Source organism: Triturus cristatus, chromosome 5_2 (genome assembly GCF_964204655.1).
Source record: "Triturus cristatus chromosome 5_2, aTriCri1.1, whole genome shotgun sequence".
NCBI classification, from domain to species: domain Eukaryota; kingdom Metazoa; phylum Chordata; class Amphibia; order Caudata; family Salamandridae; genus Triturus; species Triturus cristatus.
The window spans coordinates 576,704,461-576,718,155 of record NC_140588.1 but is presented as its reverse complement, the minus strand read 5'-3'; the positions used below and the strand labels follow the sequence as shown (position 1 = coordinate 576,718,155).

General features: G+C 53.6%; 9 non-coding genes across 9 annotated transcripts; 3 read left to right on the top strand and 6 right to left on the bottom strand.

The window, feature by feature from the left end:
- Window positions 1-880: 880 nt before the first annotated feature.
- TRNAL-UAA (transfer RNA leucine (anticodon UAA)) lies at window positions 881-963 on the bottom strand. Its single transcript has one exon. It is a non-coding gene; the product is annotated as a tRNA-Leu (tRNA).
- Window positions 964-1,908: 945 nt separating this feature from the next.
- Window positions 1,909-1,980, top strand: TRNAE-CUC (transfer RNA glutamic acid (anticodon CUC)). The gene has a single exon. It is a non-coding gene; the product is annotated as a tRNA-Glu (tRNA).
- Window positions 1,981-3,100: 1,120 nt separating this feature from the next.
- On the bottom strand, window positions 3,101-3,183 carry TRNAL-UAA (transfer RNA leucine (anticodon UAA)). The gene has a single exon. It is a non-coding gene; the product is annotated as a tRNA-Leu (tRNA).
- Window positions 3,184-4,128: 945 nt separating this feature from the next.
- On the top strand, window positions 4,129-4,200 carry TRNAE-CUC (transfer RNA glutamic acid (anticodon CUC)). The gene has a single exon. It is a non-coding gene; the product is annotated as a tRNA-Glu (tRNA).
- Window positions 4,201-5,332: 1,132 nt separating this feature from the next.
- On the bottom strand, window positions 5,333-5,415 carry TRNAL-UAA (transfer RNA leucine (anticodon UAA)). The gene has a single exon. It is a non-coding gene; the product is annotated as a tRNA-Leu (tRNA).
- Window positions 5,416-7,570: 2,155 nt separating this feature from the next.
- On the bottom strand, window positions 7,571-7,653 carry TRNAL-UAA (transfer RNA leucine (anticodon UAA)). Its single transcript has one exon. It is a non-coding gene; the product is annotated as a tRNA-Leu (tRNA).
- A 2,137-nt stretch (window positions 7,654-9,790) lies between these two features.
- Window positions 9,791-9,873, bottom strand: TRNAL-UAA (transfer RNA leucine (anticodon UAA)). The gene has a single exon. It is a non-coding gene; the product is annotated as a tRNA-Leu (tRNA).
- Window positions 9,874-12,015: 2,142 nt separating this feature from the next.
- On the bottom strand, window positions 12,016-12,098 carry TRNAL-UAA (transfer RNA leucine (anticodon UAA)). Its single transcript has one exon. It is a non-coding gene; the product is annotated as a tRNA-Leu (tRNA).
- A 945-nt stretch (window positions 12,099-13,043) lies between these two features.
- Window positions 13,044-13,115, top strand: TRNAE-CUC (transfer RNA glutamic acid (anticodon CUC)). The gene has a single exon. It is a non-coding gene; the product is annotated as a tRNA-Glu (tRNA).
- Window positions 13,116-13,695: the final 580 nt, after the last annotated feature.

Here is a 13,695-nt window from a genome sequence, read left to right as displayed (position 1 = left end):
CGGCAGGAAGTCATCTTTGACAGGGCCGCAGGCTTTGTCTCCAAATGGCATCCCGGACCCACTGCAACCCACCTTTTTGCTGAAACGGAAGTCTGGTTCAGGGTAAGAAAAAGCTGAGCTGCACGTACCGAAAGCAGCAGAGCCCAGCGGCGGAGAGGGTGTGGCCAGGGCTGTCTGATTTGCATAGTGACCAGTGGCATCTTGGGAATGTACAGGCTTTGGAGCCTAACGGGTGCTGCAGGGGTCTGCCTGGCCGGAGAAATGCCTGTCTGGCGCTCCCCTCAGGACACACGTGTCTTCCGTTCGAGCATGGAGGGTGAGGGACATGGGTCACCCTCATATACAGGGGGGTGGGCATGGGCAGGATGGGGCGTGGGGGACCCGTCAGGGCATTGCCCGTTTGGAAGCCCGTTCGGAAGGCAAGAGGAGGTGGAGGCGGAGGCGGGAATCTCTGCTCAATTTTTTCCCGAGGCCTGGGGACAAGCCTTTGCACATTTGATCCAGCCGGGCCTGCATCAGCAGATCCTGCTCCGATGGCAAGGGAGAGCCTGCAGGTGTAAATCAAAGAAAGGGGAGAAATCCGCAAGAGGCGGGTTAACAAATTCCAGTGGCAGGCCCATGTTCCCCAGGAAGCAAGTACTTCCTCCTGCTCCCTTCAGTGGGAAAAGACATAGGAGGTGTATTTCTCTAAGCAGGGGCTCTGCGTAGGTGGCACTGCATTGCTTTGGCAAACATCCATGCTAAGTGCAGAGTAGCAGCAGACCCCACAGCTGAGACGTGAATTGGGACTGTTAAGGAAGGGCACTGGGAGGGTGAGGAGGGCAGAGGAAAATGCTTTACAAAAGCATCTGCAAGTTCCTACACACCCGCTGAAAACCCATACCAGGGATGGGGCTCGAACCCATGCGGACAACTGTCCATTGGATCTTAAGTCCAACGCCTTAACCACTCGGCCACCCTGGTGAGACCCTAGGTCCTGCCTTACTCAGCTCCCTTTTCATGCTGGCTGCTCCAGCGCAGGCTGTCCAGCAAGAGGTGATTGCAGAGTAAAAAGGCTTTTGCAGGAGGATAAAGGTAATTGCTTATGACAAACACACTGTGTGACACCTAACTTTTCCCCATTCGTACTTTATGGGCAATCTATACAGTGGAGTTAGCTTAGTCACAATAAGGAAGTGAGCAAGGCAGGCTCACAAGAGCATCTCCTCCCTGGTGGTCTAGTGGCTAGGATTCGGCGCTTTCACCGCCGCGGCCCGGGTTCGATTCCCGGTCAGGGAAGATCCCTCTAAGACGTAGACGTGCGTAATTTGTCCACGCAGCTCAGCTTTTTTTAATCGAAGGTCCTTAAAAAGGCATCCCGACCTATAGACGAAAGCAGAGGAAAGGGGCTGGGTCCCCTGTGTCCCAGGTTGCTTTGCTCCCATTGCCCTCAGCCACCTTCATGCGCACGCAGTCCCCCACCCAGTCAGGTGCTCTATGTGGGCGTAAAGTGCAGTACCAGCTCATCAGAAAGGTAAATTGCTGGAAAACCCGGCTGCGATGTATACATCTACTTTGGAGCACTCTTCTCCCTTGCACTCTTGAATCGGTCATTCGCAATGTATTCTTCCAGCAAGCTGAATAACGAGGTAGGTGTGAGAAGGTGTACCAGCTGTCTTTGAGCTATCAGCGGCCACTAGGTGTCCCTCTTGTGATTTCCCGGGGATCCCGATTGTACAGGAATTCGTCGGTTCAGTAGCACGGGGGAGGGGATGGCCTGTGCTTGGAAGTGACAAACAGTCTGGTGGAATCATGAGTGTTTTTTCAAGTTCTGATTCATATTCGCTGTAGAATAAAATATGCTTTCAGCCCCCATGAGCTTTGTCACTAGGAGAGCAGTGTAGGAACTTTTGCTGTATGGCTGTGGGTTCCCTGGTGGTCTAGTGGTTAGGATTCGGCGCTCTCACCGCCGCGGCCCGGGTTCGATTCCCGGTCAGGGAACAGTCCTTCTTCTGCCCTTGAATGCTTTTCCTTCCCGCAGGTCAGGGCTTCTCAAAATGAATTTGCTTTTCTGACAAACAGTTTGCCTAGCATCCCGCAATCTGGCTCCTAATTTGATTTTCGCAAGGTTCCCTTTGAGTTGCTTTCCTCGGCGGGAGGAAAATCTCTTGTGCAAGGCTCTTGAGGAAGTGAGATTCTGTATTCCGAGGTGCGCTTCTTTTCGTAGGCTTCTGACCACATGGTGTGCGGCAGGAAGTCATCTTTGACAGGGCCGCAGGCTTTGTCTCCAAATGGCATCCCGGACCCACTGCAACCCACCTTTTTGCTGAAACGGAAGTCTGGTTCAGGGTAAGAAAAAGCTGAGCTGCACGTACCGAAAGCAGCAGAGCCCAGCGGCGGAGAGGGTGTGGCCAGGGCTGTCTGATTTGCATAGTGACCAGTGGCATCTTGGGAATGTACAGGCTTTGGAGCCTAACGGGTGCTGCAGGGGTCTGCCTGGCCGGAGAAATGCCTGTCTGGCGCTCCCCTCAGGACACACGTGTCTTCCGTTCGAGCATGGAGGGTGAGGGACATGGGTCACCCTCATATACAGGGGTGTGGGCATGGGCAGGATGGGGCGTGGGGGACCCGTCAGGGCATTGCCCGTTTGGAAGCCTGTTCGGAAGGCAAGAGGAGGCGGAGGCGGGAATCTCTGCTCAATTTTTTCCCGAGGCCTGGGGACAAGCCTTTGCACATTTGATCCAGCCGGGCCTGCATCAGCAGATCCTGCTCCGATGGCAAGGGAGAGCCTGCAGGTGTAAATCAAAGAAAGGGGAGAAATCCGCAAGAGGCGGGTTAACAAATTCCAGTGGCAGGCCCATGTTCCCCAGGAAGCAAGTACTTCCTCCTGCTCCCTTCAGTGGGAAAAGACATAGGAGGTGTATTTCTCTAAGCAGGGGCTCTGCGTAGGTGGCACTGCATTGCTTTGGGAAGCATCCATGCTAAGTGCAGAGTAGCAGCAGACCCCACAGCTGAGACGTGAATTGGGACTGTTAAGGAAGGGCACTGGGAGGGTGAGGAGGGCAGAGGAAAATGCTTTAAAAAAGCATCTGCAAGTTCCTACACACCCGCTGAAAACCCATACCAGGGATGGGGCTCGAACCCATGCGGACAACTGTCCATTGGATCTTAAGTCCAACGCCTTAACCACTCGGCCACCCTGGTGAGACCCTAGGCCCTGCCTTACTCAGCTCCCTTTTCATGCTGGCTGCTCCAGCGCAGGCTGTCCAGCAAGAGGTGATTGCAGAGTAAAAAGGCTTTTGCAGGAGGATAAAGGTAATTGCTTATGACAAACACACTGTGTGACACCTAACTTTTCCCCACTCGTACTTTATGGGCAATCTATACAGTGGAGTTAGCTTAGTCACAATAAGGAAGTGAGCAAGGCAGGCTCACAAGAGCATCTCCTCCCTGGTGGTCTAGTGGCTAGGATTCGGCGCTTTCACCGCCGCGGCCCGGGTTCGATTCCCGGTCAGGGAAGATCCCTCTAAGACGTAGACGTGTGTAATTTGTCCACGCAGCTCAGCTTTTTTTAATCGAAGGTCCTTAAAAAGGCACCCCGACCTATAGACGAAAGCAGAGGAAAGGGGCTGGGTCCCCTGTGTCCCAGGTTGCTTTGCTCCCATTGCCCTCAGCCACCTTCATGCGCACGCAGTCCCCCACCCAGTCAGGTGCTCTATGTGGGCGTAAAGTGCAGTACCAGCTCATCAGAAAGGTAAATTGCTGGAAAACCCGGCTGCGATGTATACATCTACTTTGGAGCACTCTTCTCCCTTGCACTCTTGAATCGGTCATTCGCAATGTATTCTTCCAGCAAGCTGAATAACGAGGTAGGTGTGAGAAGGTGTACCAGCTGTCTTTGAGCTATCAGCGGCCACTAGGTGTCCCTCTTGTGATTTCCCGGGGATCCCGATTGTACAGGAATTCGTCGGTTCAGTAGCACGGGGGAGGGGATGGCCTGTGCTTGGAAGTGACAAACAGTCTGGTGGAATCATGAGTGTTTTTTCAAGTTCTGATTCATATTCGCTGTAGAATAAAATATGCTTTCAGCCCCCATGAGCTTTGTCACTAGGAGAGCAGTGTAGGAACTTTTGCTGTATGGCTGTGGGTTCCCTGGTGGTCTAGTGGTTAGGATTCGGCGCTCTCACCGCCGCGGCCCGGGTTCGATTCCCGGTCAGGGAACAGTCCTTCTTCTGCCCTTGAATGCTTTTCCTTCCCGCAGGTCAGGGCTTCTCAAAATGAATTTGCTTTTCTGACAAACAGTTTGCCTAGCATCCCGCAATCTGGCTCCTAATTTGATTTTCGCAAGGTTCCCTTTGAGTTGCTTTCCTCGGCGGGAGGAAAATCTCTTGTGCAAGGCTCTTGAGGAAGTGAGATTCTGTATTCCGAGGTGCGCTTCTTTTCGTAGGCTTCTGACCACATGGTGTGCGGCAGGAAGTCATCTTTGACAGGGCCGCAGGCTTTGTCTCCAAATGGCATCCCGGACCCACTGCAACCCACCTTTTTGCTGAAACGGAAGTCTGGTTCAGGGTAAGAAAAAGCTGAGCTGCACGTACCGAAAGCAGCAGAGCCCAGCGGCGGAGAGGGTGTGGCCAGGGCTGTCTGATTTGCATAGTGACCAGTGGCATCTTGGGAATGTACAGGCTTTGGAGCCTAACGGGTGCTGCAGGGGTCTGCCTGGCCGGAGAAATGCCTGTCTGGCGCTCCCCTCAGGACACACGTGTCTTCCGTTCGAGCATGGAGGGTGAGGGACATGGGTCACCCTCATATACAGGGGTGTGGGCATGGGCAGGATGGGGCGTGGGGGACCCGTCAGGGCATTGCCCGTTTGGAAGCCCGTTCGGAAGGCAAGAGGAGGCGGAGGCGGAGGCGGAGGCGGGAATCTCTGCTCAATTTTTTCCCGAGGCCTGGGGACAAGCCTTTGCACATTTGATCCAGCCGGGCCTGCATCAGCAGATCCTGCTCCGATGGCAAGGGAGAGCCTGCAGGTGTAAATCAAAGAAAGGGGAGAAATCCGCAAGAGGCGGGTTAACAAATTCCAGTGGCAGGCCCATGTTCCCCAGGAAGCAAGTACTTCCTCCTGCTCCCTTCAGTGGGAAAAGACATAGGAGGTGTATTTCTCTAAGCAGGGGCTCTGCGTAGGTGGCACTGCATTGCTTTGGGAAGCATCCATGCTAAGTGCAGAGTAGCAGCAGACCCCACAGCTGAGACGTGAATTGGGACTGTTAAGGAAGGGCACTGGGAGGGTGAGGAGGGCAGAGGAAAATGCTTTAAAAAAGCATCTGCAAGTTCCTACACACCCGCTGAAAACCCATACCAGGGATGGGGCTCGAACCCATGCGGACAACTGTCCATTGGATCTTAAGTCCAACGCCTTAACCACTCGGCCACCCTGGTGAGACCCTAGGCCCTGCCTTACTCAGCTCCCTTTTCATGCTGGCTGCTCCAGCGCAGGCTGTCCAGCAAGAGGTGATTGCAGAGTAAAAAGGCTTTTGCAGGAGGATAAAGGTAATTGCTTATGACAAACACACTGTGTGACACCTAACTTTTCCCCACTCGTACTTTATGGGCAATCTATACAGTGGAGTTAGCTTAGTCACAATAAGGAAGTGAGCAAGGCAGGCTCACAAGAGCATCTCCTCCCTGGTGGTCTAGTGGCTAGGATTCGGCGCTTTCACTGCCGCGGCCCGGGTTCGATTCCCGGTCAGGGAAGATCCCTCTAAGACGTAGACGTGTGTAATTTGTCCACGCAGCTCAGCTTTTTTTAATCGAAGGTCCTTAAAAAGGCACCCCGACCTATAGACGAAAGCAGAGGAAAGGGGCTGGGTCCCCTGTGTCCCAGGTTGCTTTGCTCCCATTGCCCTCAGCCACCTTCATGCGCACGCAGTCCCCCACCCAGTCAGGTGCTCTATGTGGGCGTAAAGTGCAGTACCAGCTCATCAGAAAGGTAAATTGCTGGAAAACCCGGCTGCGATGTATACATCTACTTTGGAGCACTCTTCTCCCTTGCACTCTTGAATCGGTCATTCGCAATGTATTCTTCCAGCAAGCTGAATAACGAGGTAGGTGTGAGAAGGTGTACCAGCTGTCTTTGAGCTATCAGCGGCCACTAGGTGTCCCTCTTGTGATTTCCCGGGGATCCCGATTGTACAGGAATTCGTCGGTTCAGTAGCACGGGGGAGGGGATGGCCTGTGCTTGGAAGTGACAAACAGTCTGGTGGAATCATGAGTGTTTTTTCAAGTTCTGATTCATATTCGCTGTAGAATAAAATATGCTTTCAGCCCCCATGAGCTTTGTCACTAGGAGAGCAGTGTAGGAACTTTTGCTGTATGGCTGTGGGTTCCCTGGTGGTCTAGTGGTTAGGATTCGGCGCTCTCACCGCCGCGGCCCGGGTTTGATTCCCGGTCAGGGAACAGTCCTTCTTCTGCCCTTGAATGCTTTTCCTTCCCGCAGGTCAGGGCTTCTCAAAATGAATTTGCTTTTCTGACAAACAGTTTGCCTAGCATCCCGCAATCTGGCTCCTAATTTGATTTTCGCAAGGTTCCCTTTGAGTTGCTTTCCTCGGCGGGAGGAAAATCTCTTGTGCAAGGCTCTTGAGGAAGTGAGATTCTGTATTCCGAGGTGCGCTTCTTTTCGTAGGCTTCTGACCACATGGTGTGCGGCAGGAAGTCATCTTTGACAGGGCCGCAGGCTTTGTCTCCAAATGGCATCCCGGACCCACTGCAACCCACCTTTTTGCTGAAACGGAAGTCTGGTTCAGGGTAAGAAAAAGCTGAGCTGCACGTACCGAAAGCAGCAGAGCCCAGCGGCGGAGAGGGTGTGGCCAGGGCTGTCTGATTTGCATAGTGACCAGTGGCATCTTGGGAATGTACAGGCTTTGGAGCCTAACGGGTGCTGCAGGGGTCTGCCTGGCCGGAGAAATGCCTGTCTGGCGCTCCCCTCAGGACACACGTGTCTTCCGTTCGAGCATGGAGGGTGAGGGACATGGGTCACCCTCATATACAGGGGTGTGGGCATGGGCAGGATGGGGCGTGGGGGACCCGTCAGGGCATTGCCCGTTTGGAAGCCCGTTCGGAAGGCAAGAGGAGGCGGAGGCGGAGGCGGAGGCGGAGGCGGGAATCTCTGCTCAATTTTTTCCCGAGGCCTGGGGACAAGCCTTTGCACATTTGATCCAGCCGGGCCTGCATCAGCAGATCCTGCTCCGATGGCAAGGGAGAGCCTGCAGGTGTAAATCAAAGAAAGGGGAGAAATCCGCAAGAGGCGGGTTAACAAATTCCAGTGGCAGGCCCATGTTCCCCAGGAAGCAAGTACTTCCTCCTGCTCCCTTCAGTGGGAAAAGACATAGGAGGTGTATTTCTCTAAGCAGGGGCTCTGCGTAGGTGGCACTGCATTGCTTTGGGAAGCATCCATGCTAAGTGCAGAGTAGCAGCAGACCCCACAGCTGAGACGTGAATTGGGACTGTTAAGGAAGGGCACTGGGAGGGTGAGGAGGGCAGAGGAAAATGCTTTAAAAAAGCATCTGCAAGTTCCTACACACCCGCTGAAAACCCATACCAGGGATGGGGCTCGAACCCATGCGGACAACTGTCCATTGGATCTTAAGTCCAACGCCTTAACCACTCGGCCACCCTGGTGAGACCCTAGGCCCTGCCTTACTCAGCTCCCTTTTCATGCTGGCTGCTCCAGCGCAGGCTGTCCAGCAAGAGGTGATTGCAGAGTAAAAAGGCTTTTGCAGGAGGATAAAGGTAATTGCTTATGACAAACACACTGTGTGACACCTAACTTTTCCCCACTCGTACTTTATGGGCAATCTATACAGTGGAGTTAGCTTAGTCACAATAAGGAAGTGAGCAAGGCAGGCTCACAAGAGCATCTCCTCCCTGGTGGTCTAGTGGCTAGGATTCGGCGCTTTCACCGCCGCGGCCCGGGTTCGATTCCCGGTCAGGGAAGATCCCTCTAAGACGTAGACGTGTGTAATTTGTCCACGCAGCTCAGCTTTTTTTAATCGAAGGTCCTTAAAAAGGCACCCCGACCTATAGACGAAAGCAGAGGAAAGGGGCTGGGTCCCCTGTGTCCCAGGTTGCTTTGCTCCCATTGCCCTCAGCCACCTTCATGCGCACGCAGTCCCCCACCCAGTCAGGTGCTCTATGTGGGCGTAAAGTGCAGTACCAGCTCATCAGAAAGGTAAATTGCTGGAAAACCCGGCTGCGATGTATACATCTACTTTGGAGCACTCTTCTCCCTTGCACTCTTGAATCGGTCATTCGCAATGTATTCTTCCAGCAAGCTGAATAACGAGGTAGGTGTGAGAAGGTGTACCAGCTGTCTTTGAGCTATCAGCGGCCACTAGGTGTCCCTCTTGTGATTTCCCGGGGATCCCGATTGTACAGGAATTCGTCGGTTCAGTAGCACGGGGGAGGGGATGGCCTGTGCTTGGAAGTGACAAACAGTCTGGTGGAATCATGAGTGTTTTTTCAAGTTCTGATTCATATTCGCTGTAGAATAAAATATGCTTTCAGCCCCCATGAGCTTTGTCACTAGGAGAGCAGTGTAGGAACTTTTGCTGTATGGCTGTGGGTTACCTGGTGGTCTAGTGGTTAGGATTCGGCGCTCTCACCGCCGCGGCCCGGGTTCGATTCCCGGTCAGGGAACAGTCCTTCTTCTGCCCTTGAATGCTTTTCCTTCCCGCAGGTCAGGGCTTCTCAAAATGAATTTGCTTTTCTGACAAACAGTTTGCCTAGCATCCCGCAATCTGGCTCCTAATTTGATTTTCGCAAGGTTCCCTTTGAGTTGCTTTCCTCGGCGGGAGGAAAATCTCTTGTGCAAGGCTCTTGAGGAAGTGAGATTCTGTATTCCGAGGTGCGCTTCTTTTCGTAGGCTTCTGACCACATGGTGTGCGGCAGGAAGTCATCTTTGACAGGGCCGCAGGCTTTGTCTCCAAATGGCATCCCGGACCCACTGCAACCCACCTTTTTGCTGAAACGGAAGTCTGGTTCAGGGTAAGAAAAAGCTGAGCTGCACGTACCGAAAGCAGCAGAGCCCAGCGGCGGAGAGGGTGTGGCCAGGGCTGTCTGATTTGCATAGTGACCAGTGGCATCTTGGGAATGTACAGGCTTTGGAGCCTAACGGGTGCTGCAGGGGTCTGCCTGGCCGGAGAAATGCCTGTCTGGCGCTCCCCTCAGGACACACGTGTCTTCCGTTCGAGCATGGAGGGTGAGGGACATGGGTCACCCTCATATACAGGGGTGTGGGCATGGGCAGGATGGGGCGTGGGGGACCCGTCAGGGCATTGCCCGTTTGGAAGCCCGTTCGGAAGGCAAGAGGAGGCGGAGGCGGGAATCTCTGCTCAATTTTTTCCCGAGGCCTGGGGACAAGCCTTTGCACATTTGATCCAGCCGGGCCTGCATCAGCAGATCCTGCTCCGATGGCAAGGGAGAGCCTGCAGGTGTAAATCAAAGAAAGGGGAGAAATCCGCAAGAGGCGGGTTAACAAATTCCAGTGGCAGGCCCATGTTCCCCAGGAAGCAAGTACTTCCTCCTGCTCCCTTCAGTGGGAAAAGACATAGGAGGTGTATTTCTCTAAGCAGGGGCTCTGCGTAGGTGGCACTGCATTGCTTTGGCAAACATCCATGCTAAGTGCAGAGTAGCAGCAGACCCCACAGCTGAGACGTGAATTGGGACTGTTAAGGAAGGGCACTGGGAGGGTGAGGAGGGCAGAGGAAAATGCTTTACAAAAGCATCTGCAAGTTCCTACACACCCGCTGAAAACCCATACCAGGGATGGGGCTCGAACCCATGCGGACAACTGTCCATTGGATCTTAAGTCCAACGCCTTAACCACTCGGCCACCCTGGTGAGACCCTAGGTCCTGCCTTACTCAGCTCCCTTTTCATGCTGGCTGCTCCAGCGCAGGCTGTCCAGCAAGAGGTGATTGCAGAGTAAAAAGGCTTTTGCAGGAGGATAAAGGTAATTGCTTATGACAAACACACTGTGTGACACCTAACTTTTCCCCACTCGTACTTTATGGGCAATCTATACAGTGGAGTTAGCTTAGTCACAATAAGGAAGTGAGCAAGGCAGGCTCACAAGAGCATCTCCTCCCTGGTGGTCTAGTGGCTAGGATTCGGCGCTTTCACCGCCGCGGCCCGGGTTCGATTCCCGGTCAGGGAAGATCCCTCTAAGACGTAGACGTGCGTAATTTGTCCACGCAGCTCAGCTTTTTTTAATCGAAGGTCCTTAAAAAGGCACCCGACCTATAGACGAAAGCAGAGGAAAGGGGCTGGGTCCCCTGTGTCCCAGGTTGCTTTGCTTCCATTGCCCTCAGCCACCTTCATGCGCACGCAGTCCCCCACCCAGTCAGGTGCTCTATGTGGGCGTAAAGTGCAGTACCAGCTCATCAGAAAGGTAAATTGCTGGAAAACCCGGCTGCGATGTATACATCTACTTTGGAGCACTCTTCTCCCTTGCACTCTTGAATCGGTCATTCGCAATGTATTCTTCCAGCAAGCTGAATAACGAGGTAGGTGTGAGAAGGTGTACCAGCTGTCTTTGAGCTATCAGCGGCCACTAGGTGTCCCTCTTGTGATTTCCCGGGGATCCCGATTGTACAGGAATTCGTCGGTTCAGTAGCACGGGGGAGGGGATGGCCTGTGCTTGGAAGTGACAAACAGTCTGGTGGAATCATGAGTGTTTTTTCAAGTTCTGATTCATATTCGCTGTAGAATAAAATATGCTTTCAGCCCCCATGAGCTTTGTCACTAGGAGAGCAGTGTAGGAACTTTTGCTGTATGGCTGTGGGTTCCCTGGTGGTCTAGTGGTTAGGATTCGGCGCTCTCACCGCCGCGGCCTGGGTTCGATTCCCGGTCAGGGAACAGTCCTTCTTCTGCCCTTGAATGCTTTTCCTTCCCGCAGGTCAGGGCTTCTCAAAATGAATTTGCTTTTCTGACAAACAGTTTGCCTAGCATCCCGCAATCTGGCTCCTAATTTGATTTTCGCAAGGTTCCCTTTGAGTTGCTTTCCTCGGCGGGAGGAAAATCTCTTGTGCAAGGCTCTTGAGGAAGTGAGATTCTGTATTCCGAGGTGCGCTTCTTTTCGTAGGCTTCTGACCACATGGTGTGCGGCAGGAAGTCATCTTTGACAGGGCCGCAGGCTTTGTCTCCAAATGGCATCCCGGACCCACTGCAACCCACCTTTTTGCTGAAACGGAAGTCTGGTTCAGGGTAAGAAAAAGCTGAGCTGCACGTACCGAAAGCAGCAGAGCCCAGCGGCGGAGAGGGTGTGGCCAGGGCTGTCTGATTTGCATAGTGACCAGTGGCATCTTGGGAATGTACAGGCTTTGGAGCCTAACGGGTGCTGCAGGGGTCTGCCTGGCCGGAGAAATGCCTGTCTGGCGCTCCCCTCAGGACACACGTGTCTTCCGTTCGAGCATGGAGGGTGAGGGACATGGGTCACCCTCATATACAGGGGTGTGGGCATTGGCAGGATGGGGCGTGGGGGACCCGTCAGGGCATTGCCCGTTTGGAAGCCCGTTCGGAAGGCAAGAGGAGGCGGAGGCGGAGGCGGGAATCTCTGCTCAATTTTTTCCCGAGGCCTGGGGACAAGCCTTTGCACATTTGATCCAGCCGGGCCTGCATCAGCAGATCCTGCTCCGATGGCAAGGGAGAGCCTGCAGGTGTAAATCAAAGAAAGGGGAGAAATCCGCAAGAGGCGGGTTAACAAATTCCAGTGGCAGGCCCATGTTCCCCAGGAAGCAAGTACTTCCTCCTGCTCCCTTCAGTGGGAAAAGACATAGGAGGTGTATTTCTCTAAGCAGGGGCTCTGCGTAGGTGGCACTGCATTGCTTTGGCAAACATCCATGCTAAGTGCAGAGTAGCAGCAGACCCCACAGCTGAGACGTGAATTGGGACTGTTAAGGAAGGGCACTGGGAGGGTGAGGAGGGCAGAGGAAAATGCTTTACAAAAGCATCTGCAAGTTCCTACACACCCGCTGAAAACCCATACCAGGGATGGGGCTCGAACCCATGCGGACAACTGTCCATTGGATCTTAAGTCCAACGCCTTAACCACTCGGCCACCCTGGTGAGACCCTAGGTCCTGCCTTACTCAGCTCCCTTTTCATGCTGGCTGCTCCAGCGCAGGCTGTCCAGCAAGAGGTGATTGCAGAGTAAAAAGGCTTTTGCAGGAGGATAAAGGTAATTGCTTATGACAAACACACTGTGTGACACCTAACTTTTCCCCACTCGTACTTTATGGGCAATCTATACAGTGGAGTTAGCTTAGTCACAATAAGGAAGTGAGCAAGGCAGGCTCACAAGAGCATCTCCTCCCTGGTGGTCTAGTGGCTAGGATTCGGCGCTTTCACCGCCGCGGCCCGGGTTCGATTCCCGGTCAGGGAAGATCCCTCTAAGACGTAGACGTGCGTAATTTGTCCACGCAGCTCAGCTTTTTTTAATCGAAGGTCCTTAAAAAGGCACCCCGACCTATAGACGAAAGCAGAGGAAAGGGGCTGGGTCCCCTGTGTCCCAGGTTGCTTTGCTCCCATTGCCCTCAGCCACCTTCATGCGCACGCAGTCCCCCACCCAGTCAGGTGCTCTATGTGGGCGTAAAGTGCAGTACCAGCTCATCAGAAAGGTAAATTGCTGGAAAACCCGGCTGCGATGTATACATCTACTTTGGAGCACTCTTCTCCCTTGCACTCTTGAATCGGTCATTCGCAATGTATTCTTCCAGCAAGCTGAATAACGAGGTAGGTGTGAGAAGGTGTACCAGCTGTCTTTGAGCTATCAGCGGCCACTAGGTGTCCCTCTTGTGATTTCCCGGGGATCCCGATTGTACAGGAATTCGTCGGTTCAGTAGCACGGGGGAGGGGATGGCCTGTGCTTGGAAGTGACAAACAGTCTGGTGGAATCATGAGTGTTTTTTCAAGTTCTGATTCATATTCGCTGTAGAATAAAATATGCTTTCAGCCCCCATGAGCTTTGTCACTAGGAGAGCAGTGTAGGAACTTTTGCTGTATGGCTGTGGGTTCCCTGGTGGTCTAGTGGTTAGGATTCGGCGCTCTCACCGCCGCGGCCCGGGTTCGATTCCCGGTCAGGGAACAGTCCTTCTTCTGCCCTTGAATGCTTTTCCTTCCCGCAGGTCAGGGCTTCTCAAAATGAATTTGCTTTTCTGACAAACAGTTTGCCTAGCATCCCGCAATCTGGCTCCTAATTTGATTTTCGCAAGGTTCCCTTTGAGTTGCTTTCCTCGGCGGGAGGAAAATCTCTTGTGCAAGGCTCTTGAGGAAGTGAGATTCTGTATTCCGAGGTGCGCTTCTTTTCGTAGGCTTCTGACCACATGGTGTGCGGCAGGAAGTCATCTTTGACAGGGCCGCAGGCTTTGTCTCCAAATGGCATCCCGGACCCACTGCAACCCACCTTTTTGCTGAAACGGAAGTCTGGTTCAGGGTAAGAAAAAGCTGAGCTGCACGTACCGAAAGCAGCAGAGCCCAGCGGCGGAGAGGGTGTGGCCAGGGCTGTCTGATTTGCATAGTGACCAGTGGCATCTTGGGAATGTACAGGCTTTGGAGCCTAACGGGTGCTGCAGGGGTCTGCCTGGCCGGAGAAATGCCTGTCTGGCGCTCCCCTCAGGACACACGTGTCTTCCGTTCGAGCATGGAGGGTGAGGGACATGGGTCAC